The following is a 19260-nucleotide window of genomic DNA, read 5'->3' as shown; positions in this document are numbered from 1 at the left end:
GCGTCATTTGAAGGATCAAGCTCGACGAAAATGGTTCACATTAGTGAATACTAATGCCATCTCTTAGAATTTTCAGGTACTCATCAGACTGCCTAGTATTTCGGTTGTCTCATTAACTTTGGTCATTTGAATGGTTTTATGGTTTTTCAAATCTTCTTTTGTCTTGGTGTACATAAATTTCGTCCGGGAGTATTAATTCAGCAACATCCAGTTTATTCGGAATTGTAACTCGTTCGAGAGTTCTTCCAAAATATATAGCATATCGTCCCCAATAAGAACAGTCTATTATTCCAAGGATGCACATATCAGGAACTGAGATTAATAAACGCCTCTTTGCGAATGGTTGCACTGGTTCTTATCCTATCTTCTTTTCGTTCATTCGAAAAAAGCCGGGTTGCAATTTTGATTCAACAGATCTTAACCCTACAGTCGAACTCGAAACAAGATTCTCAAGATTTTGTAGGATTGCGGGATGATTTACGACATGAAAATGAGATGGATTATGGAGCCTGATATCAAGAGTTCGATAAATATCAAAAAATTTGGCAAGCACAGTAATGTCGTAAGGAGGACAGTGTGCGGTAGAACTTAGTTGTAGTTGTGCTTCAATGTATTTGTTATGAGGTTGTATGCCAGAAGAATGTCCTACAGAAGATTCTCCAAAAGAAGTAGAATGTGAGTGATAATTCGGACTTAAGTTAATAATCAGATTTTGGTTATGATGGAGATCTTGGTTCTTGGGATCTAGGTTAACAATGTGATATTGGACAAGATTAGTATTTTGATAATTAGGATATAGGTTAGAATTGTTATAAGGGGTATGGTTGGGAAGAGCGTTATAATTAAAATAGAGGTCATGAAAAATATTATAACCGTCCATCTGTGAACTGAACCATGCAAACAGAAATAAAGCGGGTTGAATTTGAATTTTGTTATACACTTATTATATTGAATAGACAAATTATAAGAAAATATATTTACCAGCAGAATTGAGAATGATGATCAAGGTGGCGACCAGAGGATGAGGAATCCTCAGTCAGTCAAAAAACAAAAACATCTGAACAATAAAAGAATTTATTAACAATACAACTGGTGAATATGCGGAAGCTCCCAATATAAATACCAGGGATGGATTATTTACATAATTCCTTATTCGAAATGTCATTCATCTGACAAATAAGAAGTTACATTTTGAAATCATATTCAGAGTTTACCACCTTTAACCTTGATATACTGCCGTTCCCGGGCATGGTCTCATGGTAGGGAAATGGAGGTAACTCAAGGTTCTCTTCTTTTACGCACCAGTGAATTTCGAACGTAAACAATTAGGGCTTTGTAACCCTTGTTGATGAATGCTGACGTAGAAATTTCTAGAAAGACGATATATTAAAATCCGCTATGTCAAGGTTTCATCATTTGTTCATCTGCTTTGCTTTTTTGCCTGGGAAAACTTTAACAATTTATGTTTAATGTAGAACGAGGTTAATGTCATTAATGGCTCAGTTGTGAAATCAAACAGCAAAGCCAATCACGAGTAGTATAAAGGTGACAAAAAACTTATTTTGTAATAAAAGCAATTAGGGCTATGCATTAGTTTAAAAAATAATTTTTTTCTCTATTTTCAAGATACTAACCCTCTTTCTCGGGGCTTTGCTTAAGTTTTATTTGAGTTAATAGTATTTGTCTTTTTTCAGTTGAAAATGTAACTAATTAGTTGGAAATTCATGAATTTTATTGATAATTGATATTTTTCGTTAGAAAATCATTCTTCTTGCTTCAGAAAGAAAGATGTTTGTAAAGGAAACCAACATTTTTCAGTCGAAAATTCAACTATTTACTTGAATTTTTATAGTTTTTTGTTTAAAATTCTACGACTCGATTGAAAGTTTATTTTCTTCATTGATAATTTACCTTTTTCTTTTGAAAATTAATCTTCTTGGTTGATAAATAAAGTTTTTGGCTGAGAATTCAACTTTTTTATGTAATTTTGAACTAATTTTTCAAAAATTCTTTGTTTTTGTTGAAGATTTATCATTTTAGTTGAAAATTTATTTTTCTAACTGAAAAATGTTCTATTTTTAATGAAAAATTCACCTTATTTAATAAACTATTAAATAAAAAATAAGTTTTTTGTAGAAAATTACTCTTCTTGGTTAAAAAATCAACTCTTTGATTGAAAATTTAACTATTTTGCTAATGGTGCGTTTTATCTTTTGTAAATATTTTAATTTTTTTGTCTGAAAATTATTCTATTTTTCATAGAAAAGGTATCTTTTTGATTTGTTCAAAAAGTAACTTTCTTGTTGAAAGTCCACATTTTTGTTTAAAAATTAAATTATCTTTCTAATTTGCGTGGACAGCAGGCTTAGCTGTGATTGTGCAAAAATCTTGTGAGGAACTGTCATCCCTTATTTGTTAAAAATCACCGAAATAATGCGCTTGAAGTAGATATGTCAACTTTAAGAAGCTCCTGTATTATCGAATTTGAATAGAAAATTTCGATGTTTTTTTTTATTCTTCAAAGCCTTAGGAACTTATATCTTTTTCGGAAAATTAATTATTTTTCGAAGCGTGAATATAAAGTGGTTTTCAACAAAAAATTATCTTCAGTACTACTGCAGCTAGGAAAACGAACAAAATATAAAAAAATATATTAATTTTATGTTCATGCAACCATATAAAAACGTTCGATTAATAATGAAGCAGTAGAGATGTTTGCTTAATTGAAGTGCATAGCGGCGCATTAAAAGAACCGGGCGGGCTTCTGGATCCTTAGTTATCCTTAATTAATTGTTTTTATACAATCTACTTACATGGTGTAAATACTTTTTCTTTCCCAAACATTAACAGCTCTGGCTCGTTTTGATAGGTGCAGTAGTATTGAAGATAATTTTTTTTCTTGTAAACTACTTCATAGTCAGGTTTATAAAAATATGAAATTTTTGAGAAAGATATAAGTTCTCAAGGCTTTAAAGAATAAATAAAAAATCGAAATTTTCTAGGCAAATTTTACAATACAGGAGCTTCTCAAAGTAGACCTATCTACTCGAAGTGCATTATTTCGGTGCTTGGGTTGCCAGTTCCTCATCACATTTGTGCTCAATAATCGCTAAGAATGTAATCCATTGCAGAAATAAAGACATTAATATGCACTGTACAATTTTTTCAACCATTTTTTTTATCTGAGATATTTACGCCCAAAGTGACCGGACTACATGACAAATTTAGAGAGTAATGACAAATTGATAGACCAATTCATGTTTTATCGAATTTTGTATAATTTAACCGCGAAACAGAATTTTTGATTTGTCATTATCTTATACAAAATACGACGATTTTGCGCAAAAAAATCGTTTGACACTTGACAGCAACAATTATACAGCCACGTTCGTCGCTCTTAGTACTTGGTGGCACGCCAAGGTATTACAAAGTTTAAAAAATTCTGAAAAAATTATAGCATATTTTAAATCTTTATTGAGGTTGTCGCAAAACTGCTTGAAGCGGATGATATTACCAGTATCTTCTTTCAACTTCAGTGTTTTTAGGATATTGTGTTCCTCTCTCCCAAAAGTCTCTACCTCGTTGGGCTTGGGTCGATTTTTTTTAGAAATAGGGTGATCGTTGAAAGGCGTGATGGGTCTGCGAGAAACTGTTGATTTTCCCTGATCCATCACACCCTCTTCTGCATTCTCTTCTTCCCGTCAGGTAACACCCGTCATTTGTCAACAATATGCTGATTGATTATCAGCAGCATTGACTTGTTAAGTGTCTAATTGAAGATCCCCAGTTCTTGGCCGAACTTTTAAACTTTTTCCCGGAATGGTCTACCATATATCATGTAGTCGATCACATACTGATCATGGAACGTGTTTTGTCTTGCCCATCGAATCTTCTTGTTCACATGGTTGAAGCATCTTTTGGTCTTTTGATCCATCGTCGGTTTTAGCCTTCGATTTCAATCAGCCAAAACTCTCGCAGAACTATAAACTGGACAACTGATGGTCTAGAGGTCGGACCACTCCGAAATATTCTCAAGAAGTGAGGCGTCCATTTAAGCCAGATGTTGCGGCTTCGGAGGAACCTACATGGCAATGTTCTGCCTAATCCTAAATTCGCTTTCACCCCTCAGAAGATGTCAGCTTTCCGCAGTTGGTCTCGATGTCGCTCCCTCATTTTCTTCTGCAGCTTGGGGAAACGCTCCGCTTATACATTCATTTTTCGAAGAGTTAGGAACGTTGAGTTCGCAATGACTGATGAAAAAAGTGATGAAGCTCTGGGTGTTTCTCACATCACAGAATGTGCATACGCGCAATGAAGCTTCCGTGAGCAAGAACAATGCTGACATCATAGCAGTCTAGCAAGTCATCCTTGAGCTCATTCGTCCACTCTAGTCATAATAAGAGGTTGGTACCTATATATTTTGTTTTGTAACAATAGTGTTTCATTCGAACGATATTTGAAGAAAAACATGTTAAACGAGAAAAAGGTTCAATTGTCAAAATTCCCATCTTGGCTCGTCTCGCTTCCACGAAAGTATTAGTTTAACCGAGCGATATCGAGTACATTTGACACTTGTCAAGTAACTTATTTTTTTAATTGTGCTTATGATACATAAAAGCGACACTAAAAATTCTTAACAATCATCAGAAATTATTTAAATAGATTTAAACAATAATTTAATGTTACTAAGTATTTGATAGTTGCTTTCGCAGAAATTTGCGCCTGCAAAAAATTTAAATAAGATTCAATACATCTTCCAAAGTAAAAGATTTTATCGTCAATTTTTCTAACAAGTTTCAGGAATCCAAATAAAATTATTGATTTCCTTTAACGTAAAATCAATTATTGGTGTTAAAGTACACGCATTCTAGGAGTTACGACACATTAAATGTGTAATCAATTTATGGGCTAGTCTATTTTGGTGCTTAATAGAAAATTTACCTCTGGTTGAACACTCAACTATTATGTTGACTGTAAAATTCTCCCTTTTTGGTGAGCATTTGCCACTGTTAAATCTAATATTGTTTATCATTTTTTATTTAAAGATTGTATACTTTTTCTAAATCGTAATATTTTTATGTTGCAGGTCAGTTTCTAGTCATGAATCAAGGATGACCTTAACTTTCTTCAGTACCAGGGTAAGATAAAATAATATTATATAGTAGGAGATTCGTGACCATGAACATTCATTTTTAAAAAATACAACAGATATTTGTTGATAAAACGTCTCTCTGCATAACTGTGTGGTAACAAAGTAGCCTGCCGCATATTTAGAAATGCAATTTGGAATTTTTCAATTTTTAATGTTTTAAATGTAAAAAGAGCAAGAAAGAGATATAAAGAGAGAGAGAGCTGCTTGAGGATGCATATTGGCTACGTTTGAAACAAAAAATTTCGATCTCTTTCTATTTCTTTATTCCCAGTATAGGTAAAATACTACGAAATATTAATTTCAAGAATGCTTCAAAACTTCTCGTATATAGTACTGCGGTTGCAGCAAGAATAACTTGGAGTTGCTTAGTAGAATTATAAAATCATTAGCAATAAGAAGATTAGACTAGATAATGATGATGAGGTTAAGAAAAAGATGATCTAACGCTCACTTTTTTGGGAGATTCACAGTATCATAACAAGCTGGTTTTGAACAAAATATCTTACATCACTCGTAGGGTTACAGACGTTTTTAGATGAAACTCAGTGTTGCATGTATGCATCCTATGTAAACGAAACCGAGCACGAACTCTAAGGAATTAAATCAGCCGGACGCAAATTTTCAAGTTCGACTTAAAAATCTTAAATTCTTAAATTTTTTTATAAAAAAGAGATGGAAAAAGAGGTTTTGATCAATACACTACCGACAAAGATAATATTGGGCAAAAAGTGCTCCTATTTAAGACTTTGTTCATAATATAATAATAAAAGATTCGTTTGCAAGTTCAGTTATAAAATGTTAAATTTACAACTTCTTAAATAAAAAAGTTGATTAAAGCGCATTTGGTTAAAAGTACAGATTTGAATTATTTGTTCAATTTACAGTTCTCGACTCTAGGTTAAGTCACTAAATTTACATTAATGTGAACATTATCTCAAGTGCCTCAACGTAGCAGGTGAAAATAAATATGAAGTGGGCCATTGTCAATAGTTTTTGATTGAACTAGTTTTACTTTTATTTATCGCCTTTCGTCTAAAGGTATTACATAAACGAATCGAACGATAAAAATTTTGCAATTAACATACATAAAAAGTCGATTCAAATATTCGCGTCTGCCTTTTTTCGTTTCAATTTTCTTGGTGGTCTTTGAAATGTTCGTTTGTCTCGGTATTCTAAAATTTCCTCCGGTAGCATTAATTCAGCAATATCTCTTTCAGGCGGAACTGCAACTCGTTCGATTCTTCCGTGATATATAGCATATAGTCCCCAATACGTAAACGAAGCATCTAATATTCCAAGGACGTACAAATCGGGAAGTGATTTTAATAAACGCATACTTGTGAATGGTCGCACTGGAATGTATTCTGTCATTTCTTTGTTCAGTCGAAAATAGCCGGGAAGCAATTTTGATTGAACATGTCTTAATCCCAGAGACGAATGCGTATTAAGATCTGTGAAAGGTTGTAGGAGGTCAGGATAACGTGTGGTATGGGGATGATCTGGATTATTAAGATGGACAATCAATTTTCGGTAACCAGAAAAACATCTAGCAAGAACAGCAACATTGTAAGGAGGAGCCCTTATACTAAAAGTCACATGTGCTTGTACCTCAGTATGTGAGTTATGAGGTTGTACGCCTGAAGACTGTCCAACAGACGATTGTCCAACAGAATCAGAATGTGAGTGATGAATGGGATCCGGGTTACCATTTGGATTTTGATTATGATGGAGATCTTCCTGATTAGGATTTAGGTGAACAATGTCATTGTGGTTAGATTGGGGATTTCCAACAGAAGTAAGGTGTGAGGGATGATTGGGATCTAAGTTAACAATGGGATTTTTGTAATGATGGGGATCCAGGTTAAGAATATCATCTTGATTAGGATGGTGATCTTGGTAAGTGGGAATTCGGTCATAATTGTGATTTCGGATATGATTGCGATCTGCGTTATACTTGGAAAGTAGGTCATAATGATTCTGACTATTATCCATCTGTGAACTGAACTCTGCGAACAGAAATAAGAACGGACGAAGTTTAATTTTGCTATAAACTAAAAATAATGTTTGGAAAAATTATTGAAAAATCTAATTACCAGCAAAATTGAGAATGATAATCAAGGTGCCGACCAGAGGATAAAGAATCCTCATTTGGTCAAGAAACAGAAACAACTGAGTAATGATAGACTTTATTAACAATACAACTGACGAATATGCCGAAGCTTCCAGTATATATACTAGGGGTGGATTATTCACATAATTCCGCATTCCACTTTTTACACCTGTCTAAAATAGAAAGTGGCATGTGAAATCATACTCAAAGTCTGCCTCCTGTAACCCTGATATTTTTCCGATCTCGAGCAGGGTCTCATGGGAGAGACATGGAGGTAACTCTGGTAACTCAGGGTCTTCTTCTTTACCGCCCCAGTAAATCCTAACGTAAACAATTGGGAATTAGTAACCGTGGAATTGTGCAACTCGGCCGTACTCACAGCGCCTCTCTCTCCACCGATTGGACTCCCATCATCGACGAAAGGTGTAGTCGAAATTCCTCGGAAAGCGTTATTTTCAAGGTCCGCTATGTTAAGGTTCCGGTGAAATTTCTTCACCTACTTTACTTTTTTACCTTGAGAAACTCAAATAATTTATTTTGCAAGTATGAGGAGGTCAATATCATTATTGTCTCAGTTGTGAAACCAAAAAGTAAATCCGAGTGAGAATAGTATAAATTATATCCTTTGGGTTAAAACTCAACTAATGATGAAGTTGAAAATACATTATTTTTCAGTTCTGTGGAAAATTATTTTCCTTGATTAAAAAATAAATTTTGTTTTTGGAAAATCAAGCCTTTAATGTTGAGCTCTTTTTTTTAAACTCATTTTTTTCTGTTAAAGCTGGATCGTTTTTTATTTGAAAATTCAACTATTTGGTTAAAAATTCAACTATTTCGTTGAAAATTCATCTTTTTCTGCTGATAATTCAAGTACGCACTTAAGTAAAGGTTCATCTACTTTTGCTGATAATTCATCTTTTTCTGTAGATAATTATTTTTCTTGGTTAAAAAATAAACTTTTTGATTGAAAATGCAAATCTTTGGTTCAATTTTGAACTCTTTTTTCGAAAATTCTTGGTTTTTGTTGAAGAACCATAACACCGGCACACAAAAAAAGTGGTCGTCCGACAGACTACTACACTAGCATATCTATATGTTTTTGGGGTCGCTGAATTCGAATCCGGTACCCAAATAACCAAGTAGGCTCATATTTTTCTGAAAAATGAAAAACTAGACGTAAAATCGACAAAAACAGCGATTTTTCAGGTATATTGTTGCAAAAAAAATATATTTTCTCGCCCGAACTATTTCCCACTTAAGTTGAAAAATTCAAAGATGCTAGTTTGACAAAAAGGATGCTCAATTAATAATAATAATCTTCAAGATAGTGTTTGCAGCATGAAATTGGTTCTCAGAGATGCTTTTGCTTATTTTTTTAGTTTTTTCATATAATGATTTAATTATACAATATCAAATTTGAAGCTCTTCAAATTAAAAATTCACAGCTTTCAAAACTTAAAATAATAAATTTTAATTTTTTTCTTAATTCAGAGTTTTGGATTTAGAGCAAAGAAAATTTGGCAGATTCGCTGAATTCCCAAAAATCTGTAAATTCCTTGAAATCTATACAAATCCTTGATTTCTTTGAATTTCATAAAATCATTGAATATTCTGTATTCCCTGAATTCCGGGAATATTCTGAATTATGGAAATTACTTGAATTCGGTAGCGCTCTGTAATCCTTAAATTTTTTGAAATCCTTGATTTATTTAAATTTTGGAATATTCTGAATCTACGAAACGCTCTGATTTCCCTGAGATCCTAGAATATTTTTAATTCCCTGCATTTTCAAAATACGTGAAAATCTCTGAATATCTTAAATTCTCTGAATTCCTCAAATGCTCTGTTTTATTCAAATTTTCTGAATTCCTTGAATTAAACAAAAATTTTTAATTCTCTAAATTCCCTGAAAACCTTGGTTACTCGCAATTGCTTGAATTCTCTGAATTTCCTGCATTTTATACATATTCTCAATTCCTGAAATTTCTTAAACTCTCTCAATTCCTTAAATTTCCCTAATAATTTGAAATTTTCCGAATCCTCTATAATCTTAAATATCCTGAATGCCATTAATATTTTAAAATACCAGTAATTATTTAGATGCATCTGGGAATTTAGAGGACTTCCGTTTACTTCAAGGAAGTTAAAAGAATACAAAAGGATTTAAAAGAGTTAAAAAGAATGCTGACTATGAGGCAGCTTTCCAATTTTCCACAATAATGTTTGCGAAAGTAAAAATATAGAGCGTGTATAATATTGCTAATATTAAATAAACAGGAAAATTTAAAATTATTTTTTGGAATTTATCCTTATGTTGATATTTTTCGAATATTAATAATTCGGATAACTGAAACTTTTGAGAATAATAGTTCACAGATTTAACTTTGTCATTCTCATTTTTCACGAGATTAAAATCTCTTTCGCATACATTTCAAAACGATTATTTTTAACGTCAGTGAAGTAAGATTAAATAGATAAGGTAAGAAAACAATTTTTTCCATTTAATGGCCTTAGCTTGTAAATACGTTATGTTTTTCGAGGTGATATCGTCTATTTACGAGTTTCATAATATCACCTGATTATTTTCTCAATAATAGGTGAAAATATTACCAGGTTGGTTGTCGTAATGTAGAAACAAATTTCCAAGTTTTTCAGGGTTAAAGCAAATTTTTCATTGCCATTAGAATTTAAAAAAATTTTATTTGCAGTAGTCAAAACTGGACTGCAAATTGAAGTACTAACAGTGGAACTCTTAAAAATCTGAAACTTTTCAACTCAAAGCCTACACAATTTTCTATTAAGAAAGGTTTGATTGAAAGAAGTTTTTGGGCTAAGAAATAAAAATCCATACTCAGAAATAAGATTATTCGGTTCGAAGAAGATTTCTTTAAATCAAACAAGAATATTATTTGGCTTTCATTCGAAGAAATAGATTTTTGTTCCAATGAAAATTCTTCCTTGTTTAAAAATAACTTTTTTTTCATTTTTAAGTTAGAAACTTCTGCATCCATGCGACAAGTGTCTCGGTATGTTTTTGGCACACTAGTATGATTGTGAACTTACGAACCATTGATAGTTTCCGATCTCCGAGGGCAGCGGTCACAGGAGCAATTATTTTAACCGAATATTTGGATGCAGTCGCTGCAGCTCCCTTTTAAACTCTTGAAATTTGATTATCCGAATTCTTGAATGATTTACTCGGAATTATTTAACTTTTTCTGTATAAACTTATTTTCTCTCAACTTAAAAACTCAACATTTAAGAAGTAAGTTCTTATTTTTTGTTTAAACTGAAAATTTTACTTTTTATCATTATTTGTAACCGAGCCTATTCCATTTTCAGATTTCCGTAATTTTGATATTGTAAACTTTCACATTCTATTTCTCAGAACTGGCTTACTTTTTTTAATCATACTTGTTAGCCTTAATTCAAAAACACTTCGGCTCGTGAGTGTAGTTTTGTTTTATCTGCAAATGGTGATTTCGATTTTACAGAATTTTATTTCGCTATCTTGAAAAATTCCGATTCTTCTGTTTAGACCTCCAGTCCATTAATCAGGACCGCCAAGTCTTGGAATAGCCAAAATAAAAAATTCACCAATCAGAAACGTTCTGCGGAACAGTGTCGTTTTCGAGTCAAGCTGAGCCGAACTCCGCCGAAGTGTTCGAAATTTTAAAGATCACGCCAATAGGCGTTCTGTCCAAGTGCCATTTTGTCAAAGGTGCTCCGTGATTGGTGTCGTGGTCTTTGGAAATTAACGAAACGCCTTTCGGCGTGAACTTAAAAATTTTGAACACTTTGACTGAGTTAGGCTCAGTTCGGCTCGAAAAAGACACCGTTTGCACAGAACGCTTCTGATTGGTTAACACCTTATTCCGGCTATTCCGATATCCGGCCGCTCTGGTGCTTGGACTGAAGGCCTTATCTAGTTCTGTAATTAAACCTGAGACGATCCGTGCTATTTTAATAAGTAGAATAATACGGAAGATTGTACCTCGCTGTGTAAAGGAAGTTTTGGTTGTTGGTTTAATATTGGAGGAGAGTCTTATCTTTGCTCATTTTAATATAAGAGGAATTTCCTAATAATTAATTTAACTCATCGCTAAAAGACGCAATTATTTCTCCCTTGAGTGAATTCAGAATCCGTGACTTTTATTATCCTTTTTAATAATGATTTGTAAGAAAAAGTTTTATTCATTGATTGTTAATTCAGTGTACAAGTTTGGCTCTTAAGTGTTTATGGGTAATAGTAATTTCCTATCAGTATGGAAAAAACGATATCCTGTTGAAAAGATGATAATGTTGGAACCCCTACATTATTCTGATGTCTATATTATTTATAACAAGATAAGATTTCCTAAAAGCCACAAAAATCTTCCTATCGAATATTCATCTTCCGATCGAATAAAAATTTCTCTCCGTGAATTGTTGTCAAGAAATGAAAATCTTCTGTTGACAGTTTTCAACTCTATACTTAGTTACTAATTTAAAATTGATGTGGACGTCATTGCACTCACCTTAATACATGTAACAGGTGCAAATAAATATAAAGTGGGCTATTATGTATAGTTCTTTATTGAATTATTTTCATTTGTATTTATCGCCTGTCGTGTGAAGGTTTTACATAAGTGGATCTAAAGATACAATTCGCCAGTCAAACATATAATTATAAGTAATTATAAGTCGAAAATTTCCTCCAGGAGCATTAATTCAGCAATATCTTTTCCAAGCTTGTTTACGAACGGTTGCAATGATTCATATCTTGTCTCTTTTTCGTTCAGTCGAAAATAGCCGGGAAGCAATTTTGATTGAACGTGTCTTAATCCTAGAGTTAAACGCGTATTAAGAATTGTAAGAGGTGGTAGGATGTCAGGATAACGTGCGGTATGATATTTATCTGGATGATGGAGATGGACAACAAGAGTTCGGTAACCAGCAAAAAACCGGTCAAGAACAGTAATATTGTAAAGAGGAGCTTGTACTGAAAAAGTTGCATGTTCTTGTACGTTGATATGTGAGTTATGAGACTGTTCGCCAGAAGATTGTCCAGCAGAAGGAGAATTTAAGTGATGATTGGGATCTGGGTTAACAATGTGAATTTAGTTATGATGGTGTTCTTGCTTATTTGTATCTAGGTTAACACCGTCATATTTGTTAGGGCCGTCCTTCTGTAAACTGAACTCTACAAAACGAATTAAAAACGGTTGAATTCTAATTTTTTTACTAACCCACAATATTGTTTCGACAAATTCTTCAAAAATATATGTACCAGTTGAATAAAGAATGACAGTCGTCGTAGCTACCAGAGGATAAAGAATCCTCATTTTGTTGTCAAACAGAAACTGAATAATGGAAGACTTTATCGACAATATAACTGATGAATATGCTAATACTTCCAGTATGTATACTAGGGGTGGATTATTCACATATTTCCGCATTCTACGTTTCTTGGAATGTCTCATTAAACGGAAGCTTAAGTAACACAGGGTCCTCTTCTTTGACGCGTCAGTATATCTGGGCGTAAACAGGGATTTGTAACCACGGAAGTCCGGCACTCGGCTGTGCCCATAGCGTCTCTCTCTCGACCCCGTGGACCCCTGATCCACGAATGCTGCAATTACAATTATCAGGAAGGCGATATTTTGAGATCCGCTATGTCAAGGTTCCAGGGCAATCTGTTCACCTACTTCACTTTTTCACCTGAGAGAACTCTAATAAGCCAAAACTGCTGTTGATTGAACAAGACCGAAGAAGTCAGTTGCAAATGCAATCCATTAACAAGTCTCCACGAAGACCAAGATGATACCATGTCCTTAACAATGAACGTAGCTGATAAAGGTGAAAGACGCCTTTATATTCCTGAAAGACCTTTTTCTTCGCCTCCCGTGTTGGCAACACCGTCAAAAGCTTAACCAACAAGATTATGTAACGACAGATTCGAGGTCATCGAAATAGCGAATAACTACAGAATTTTGTTCCATTTCTGGAACATCTTGCCAAGAATCTAAACTCAAACCGAACTTTCGTCCATTTTCATTGACTTTCTGCTGCATTAAATTTTTAATCATTTGACCAATTATGCTAATCAACGAAAGTATTGTGGTTTTACTCAAGGAAGTTATTAAAGATCCTCGACTTCTGCCTTCTGGATACTCATGTTCAAGCGATCCATGTTTATGGAATTTTAATTTCTTAATGCACGTGTTTGCGAAATTAAACACTAGGGAGAGAGAATTTTACACGATAGATACCGGCAGGCTATGTGAGGTCAAAAGACCCCAGAGTTTTTAACTTACGAGAGAGAATTGAACACCTCCTGGTGACCACAGGAAATCGCATTTCCCACTTCCTGGTGCCTAGAAACCGTCATCCCGTCAAACCGTCAAAGCGCAACGATTTCCGCTTCTGAAAGCTGAGTACCATCCAAAAGCAGGTCTCTGTGTCTTGTTAATCGAAATGGCCCAGTGAGATTTTCTGGAGAATTACTGGTAACTGATACTTTTGTTTTAGTTACAATCAATGATTCCACGGGCACTTTTTAAAGAAACGACCGAGATAGAACCGTTGATTAAAAGGCGTGAGGAAAGCGAGAGCCAGATTCAGTTTGAACTTTGAAGAAGAAATTCTCACCTATGAATTTCTCCTAAAAGAGAAGAGTTTTCAAATTATTCGGATAGCACTTTCAAGCGGAACAAAATATTTAAAGGAAACTAGTGTTTATTCAACTCTTTCTCTCCGGGCTCAAAGTTCAGAGAGATGAAGGAGGAATATGAAGGATGATCTCACGATGGAAGCAGGAGAACAAGTTAGTGATGGATTTATATTGCATACAAAATACCAATCGAATTATGAAGTCAAAGAATTAAAAAAGCTACTCCTCTATATGTGGGGAGTGCGACCCAATAAGGACATTAGTTGTTCGTAATTAGTTCGCAGTGCCTGTGGCGAGGGGTCCAGCGAGCAAATCAGAAAGTTGCACAGTCTTGATTGGTGCGCCGTTCCCGTTGAACAGCGCGCGCGATCCAATAAGAATATCACAGGTTTAATAATTTTAATTTTAGGTATTTTCTTTAAATGAATATAAAGGCTTAAAAGGGACTATCTAAATTGCAGTAACCGAACCTTTTTAACTAAATTTAAGACAAGGATGAATTTTCTTTAGGATAGCGATCAGTTTCTGAGCATCTCACGAGAAAATTCTTAATTTTTCGAAACTACAGACAATGAAAGGCGTGCTTGGTGTTTGCAAATTAAATGGTTGTCTAATAATAAGATGAACGGGAAAAGCAAGCCTCATCGAGTTAAGAATTCGGAATTCAGATCTGCGAAACTAACACTTGTAAGAATCACAATTTATATGGTACAATAGTTCTTAAAATTCAGAATTCTCAGCTCTCCCTTTTTACACATTGCAGATGTGTATAATATTTTCCGTTAAAAAAAAATGTTCAAGATACTATTCGGGAAAAATGACCAGTTTAATAGGTGACATGTACAAGCATAATTTTGGCTAGGATTAAAATAATCTCTGGTTTGAGCCATATAGGATTGCATTACTTAAATACATAGATTATTATTATAAATAACAACACATTATTTAAACCAATATTTCTTTTAAATTTGACTGTTTATTGCCTTGATCTAACCGCAGAGTTCAAAATAAGTTTCAAAATTTGAAAAAAACTGCGATTTTCTATCTCTAATATGAGAAAAAATTGTTGTCAACAATTTTAAATTGTTTAAACAATTATTCAAAACACACACTTACTTGGTGGTAAGAGGGGGACCTACAGGTTAAAGTGGTTTCCGAACCACCTGAAGCAACTGTCGTAAGTACTTAGAGCCGAGTCTCTTCCAGAGTCACTACTTGAAGGTTTTAAATTTTGAAAAATTACAATTGAAAATTCTTGAGTTTTAAAAAGATTGAATGGGGAATTATTGAATTTTTTAAATTAAAAACTTAAGAGATGTATGAATAAAAATGCCTAAATTTTTATGATTTTAAAGACCAAAAGTCCATAGTTTTTATTCCAAGTCTTACAAATTAAAGGAAATTCAAATGTAAATAATCAAGTTTACAGAATTTTTAATTATAAAACTTAAAACTAAAATAATTTGTATTATTTAGTTTTAAAAATTAATTTAAAAAAAATTTTACAATTCAGTGTGTAATAATTTTGAAAGTATAGAATTGGAAGTGATTTCATTTTTAAAATTAAAAACTTTTGCATTGTAATCAGCTAAAATTAAAAATTCTTAAATTTTGTTAAGAGTGTATTGGAAATAATCCAATTTTGTCGACTAAAACTTATTGGAAGTTATTAAATTTTTTTCAAAAAAGGACTTTTTAATCAAACAATTTACAAGCTAAAGTTCTACAATTTTGATGAGTTACAATTAAATGTTATTGAATTTTCGAAATTTATAACTGCAAATTACTCAATTTAAAACATTTATACTTCTAATGTCATAAGTTCTGCAATTTCTAAAAATAGGAAATTGAAATTCTTGAATTAAAAAAAATTGAAATGGAAATTATTCAATTTTAAGCATTCAAAAGTCTTGCATTGTAATAATTTAGAATTAAAAGTACTTGAATTTTGTAAGTAGAGTATTGTCAATAATTAGATTTTTTCGACTAAAAACTTATTAATTTAAAAAGTTTGCAATTCTTATTTTACCTTTTTAAAGAGTTATGGTAGAAAATTCTTGGATTTGTAAAATATAGAATTACATATTTTTATATCAGAATTTAAAGTTTTAATATTTTTAAGAGTAACAATTCAAAAATTTTAAATTTTAAATATAGAGATTTATAAAATAATAATTTTTTTCTGATAAAAACTCTTCACATTTAAAGAATTACAATTTTGGGGCTACAATTTTGATGAGTTTCCATTAACTATTATTGAATTTCGAATATTTATGACTGCAAATTGTTAAATGTTAAAGATTTATCATGCAAAATTATACAATTTTTAAAAGTGGAAAATTAAAATTCTTGAAATAAATTATATATTTGGAGATCGAAAGTCCAGATTTTAAATTGAATTTGTTTTTAATTCATCTTTTTTTCAATTGGGAATTTAATTCTTTTTATAGAAACTTATTTTTGGTTGAAAATTTATATTTTGTTTTTAAAAATGAGTTGTTTTTTGTTTGAATGAAAATTTACCTGTTTTAAGAGAAAGTTTTTTTACAAAAAGGTAACTATTTGGTAGAAAATTTAACAATTTTGTTAAAAAGTAATCCATTTTTGGTTAAATTTCGTCTTTGCGGATTAAAGATTTAATTTTTTCCGTAATAACTTATTTCTTGTTCAAAAATTGATATTTTCATCGTGAAGTTAAAAGAAATCTTTCTTAACAGAAAATTCAACTATTTTTCTTTAAATATTTATCTTTTTGATTTAAAAATTCAACTATTATATTAAAAATTTTATTACTTTGTTGACAATTTAAGTACTTTTAAAAAATCCATATTTTATAGTAGAAAAGACATTTTTTGGTTGTAAAATAAATTAATAAATTAATTTTTTTTAATATAACTGAAAATTACCTACAATAAGCCAGGGGGATTAAAATATTTTGTTCTGGTTTGTTACAGGGGGAGAATGGGTCGTAGAGAGGGCCTTGAATCCGTTACGTAATTCTAGTAATAAATAAAGCGCCTGCAAAGATAACGTTATGGAAAAAAATTCCTATTTAAAACTGTGTTAATAGTAGTATAATAAGAGATTTGTGCCCAAGATCAATTTAAAAATGTCGAAATTCAGATAAAAGTGCAGTTTGAAAAATTCTTCGATTTACGGGTACCCCCCTCCCCGACTCTATATCTAATTTTTGCGATTTTTGATGGGTTGATAAATGAATAAAAATCAACCTAATAGGTTTGGATATTTTCATACATGTAATTTAAAACTTAAAAAACAAGACAAAATTTTTTTCTCAACATTTTATAGCTGTTTCTTGTGGTCAATGAAAAGTCATATTTTTCATGGCGGACATGATTGCAAGTGACTGGAACGTCTGAAACCAAAAAATCAAACGGCATTAGAAAGAGTACTTGTTTGAATCGAAAATAGACTACGATCATTTATTTCGGACAAAAATTTACAAAATGGCGGACCTTTGGATATAATCTTTCAAAAATCCAATTTTTTCAATTACAAATCTAGATGTAAATTGCAGAAGATCTTTATAAATCTTCTTCATAATAGTCTAAGTTATAGCTCAGGATAAGCCGAGGAGGAGCAAATTATGGCGAGGCTATTATGAATAGCCGCCAAGGAAACCGTTTACCTGCGCGTCGAGTCCATGCGGCGCGCGCACTCTCGCCTCCGTCTAACGCGTTTACCGTGCATCGAGGAATATTCTTGAAGGCGTATAGGTTCGTATAAGACAATAAAAAATAATCGATTTTTTGATCCCGATAATAAGGAGGGGGGGGGGGTACCATTACAGTTGTCCACTCAATGCGTAGTTGCTCAATTAAAATATATGTGAAAATCATCGCACTCACCTTTACATAGGTGAAAGGTATAATTAAATAGAAAATGGGCTATTGTGGTTTGTTTTTATTAAATACTTATTCACTTTCGTTAATCGCCCGTCTTGTGAAGATATTTCATACAAGAATCTGAAGATACATTTTGTCCGATTAAAAAATATACGTACATAAAAAATGGTTCTAAATATTGTTATCTGACAACGTAAATTATGACCGCCTTTTTCGTGGTAATATCTGTTTCATAAATATTCGTTTGTTTGTGTATTCCAGAATTTCCTCCGGGAGCATTAATTCAGCATATTTTCTGGCACGCGGAATTAGAACTCGTTCGATACTTCTACGATATATAGCATATAGTCCCCAAAACATATATGAACCATCTAATAATCCAAGGATGCACATATCAGGAACTGATAATAATAAACGCATATTTGGGAATGGTCGAATTGGTATGTATGCTGTTGTGTCTTTATTTATTTGAAAGTAGCCAGCACCCAATTTTAATTTATCATGCCTTAACCCTACAGTCAAACCGTTTTTATCAAGATCTGTAAGAGGTTGTACGATGTTAGAATAAGTCTGAACATGATGATGATGTAAATTATGTCGATAGACAACAAGAGTTGGGTAAATATCAAAATGTTTGGCAAGAATAGCAACATTGTAAGAAGGAGCCTGTGCGATGGAATTTCCATATGCTTGTGCATCAGTATGTGAGTTATAAGGTTGTGCGCCTGAAGACTGTCCAACAGAAGACTTTCCAACAGAAGATTCTCCAACAGAAGTAGAATGTTGATTTCAAATCGTAGATTTCAAATTATTTATGTCTTACGGTCTTACTCACAATAGTGTTATAGCAAAAGCTTATGCTCTCCCTAAAGTTCACAAACCCAATTTAAGTTGGAGACTAATTGTTTCTACTGTTGGCTCCCCAGCTTATAAATTATCAAAGTATATTTCAAATATTTTAAAACCAGTTTCTATAAACACTGATTCATTTGTAAAAAATAGTTGGGAACTTAAAGATTGTTTAAAAAATATAAATGTACCAGAAACCCATTCGATAGTTTCTTTAGATGTTGTGTCCATGTTTGACAGCATCCCCCTAGATCTCGCTTTAGATTGCATTGAAGAAAAACTTAATTTAAATCATAGCTTGACAAAAATAACTAAAAATGAATTTCTAATAGCCACCAGAACAGTTTTCAATGGTACCGTTTTCTCTTTTAATAATAAATTTTATAAACAAATTTCGGGTTGCCCTATGGGTTCACCATTATCTCCTGTAGCTTTTGATTTAGTTTTACAAGATGTTGAAAAAAGAGCTTTACAATTGTTAGATTTCACACGTATTTTGTACAAACGATATGTCGACGACATTTTAGCTATTATTCCCACAGATAAAATTCAAGTTTTCTTAAATGCATTTAATAGTATTGAAGATTATATAAATTTCACTCATGAATGTGAGATTAATAATGTTATTAAC

At 32.4% G+C, this 19260-nt stretch overlaps 1 protein-coding gene across 1 annotated transcript in view; it reads left to right on the top strand.

The window, feature by feature from the left end:
- LOC117167135 (NACHT domain- and WD repeat-containing protein 1) overlaps nucleotides 1-19260 on the top strand; it is an 898576-nt gene that overhangs the window by 360367 nt on the left and 518949 nt on the right. Inside the window, exon 3 of the mRNA XM_033351831.1 lies at nucleotides 5087-5138. The gene's annotated coding sequence lies outside the window, so the exon portion shown is untranslated. The remainder of the gene's footprint in view (nucleotides 1-5086; nucleotides 5139-19260) is intronic.

Source organism: Belonocnema kinseyi, chromosome 1 (genome assembly GCF_010883055.1).
Source record: "Belonocnema kinseyi isolate 2016_QV_RU_SX_M_011 chromosome 1, B_treatae_v1, whole genome shotgun sequence".
Classification (NCBI taxonomy): Eukaryota; Metazoa; Arthropoda; class Insecta; order Hymenoptera; family Cynipidae; genus Belonocnema; species Belonocnema kinseyi.
This window is presented reverse-complemented; position numbering and strand designations above follow the sequence as displayed.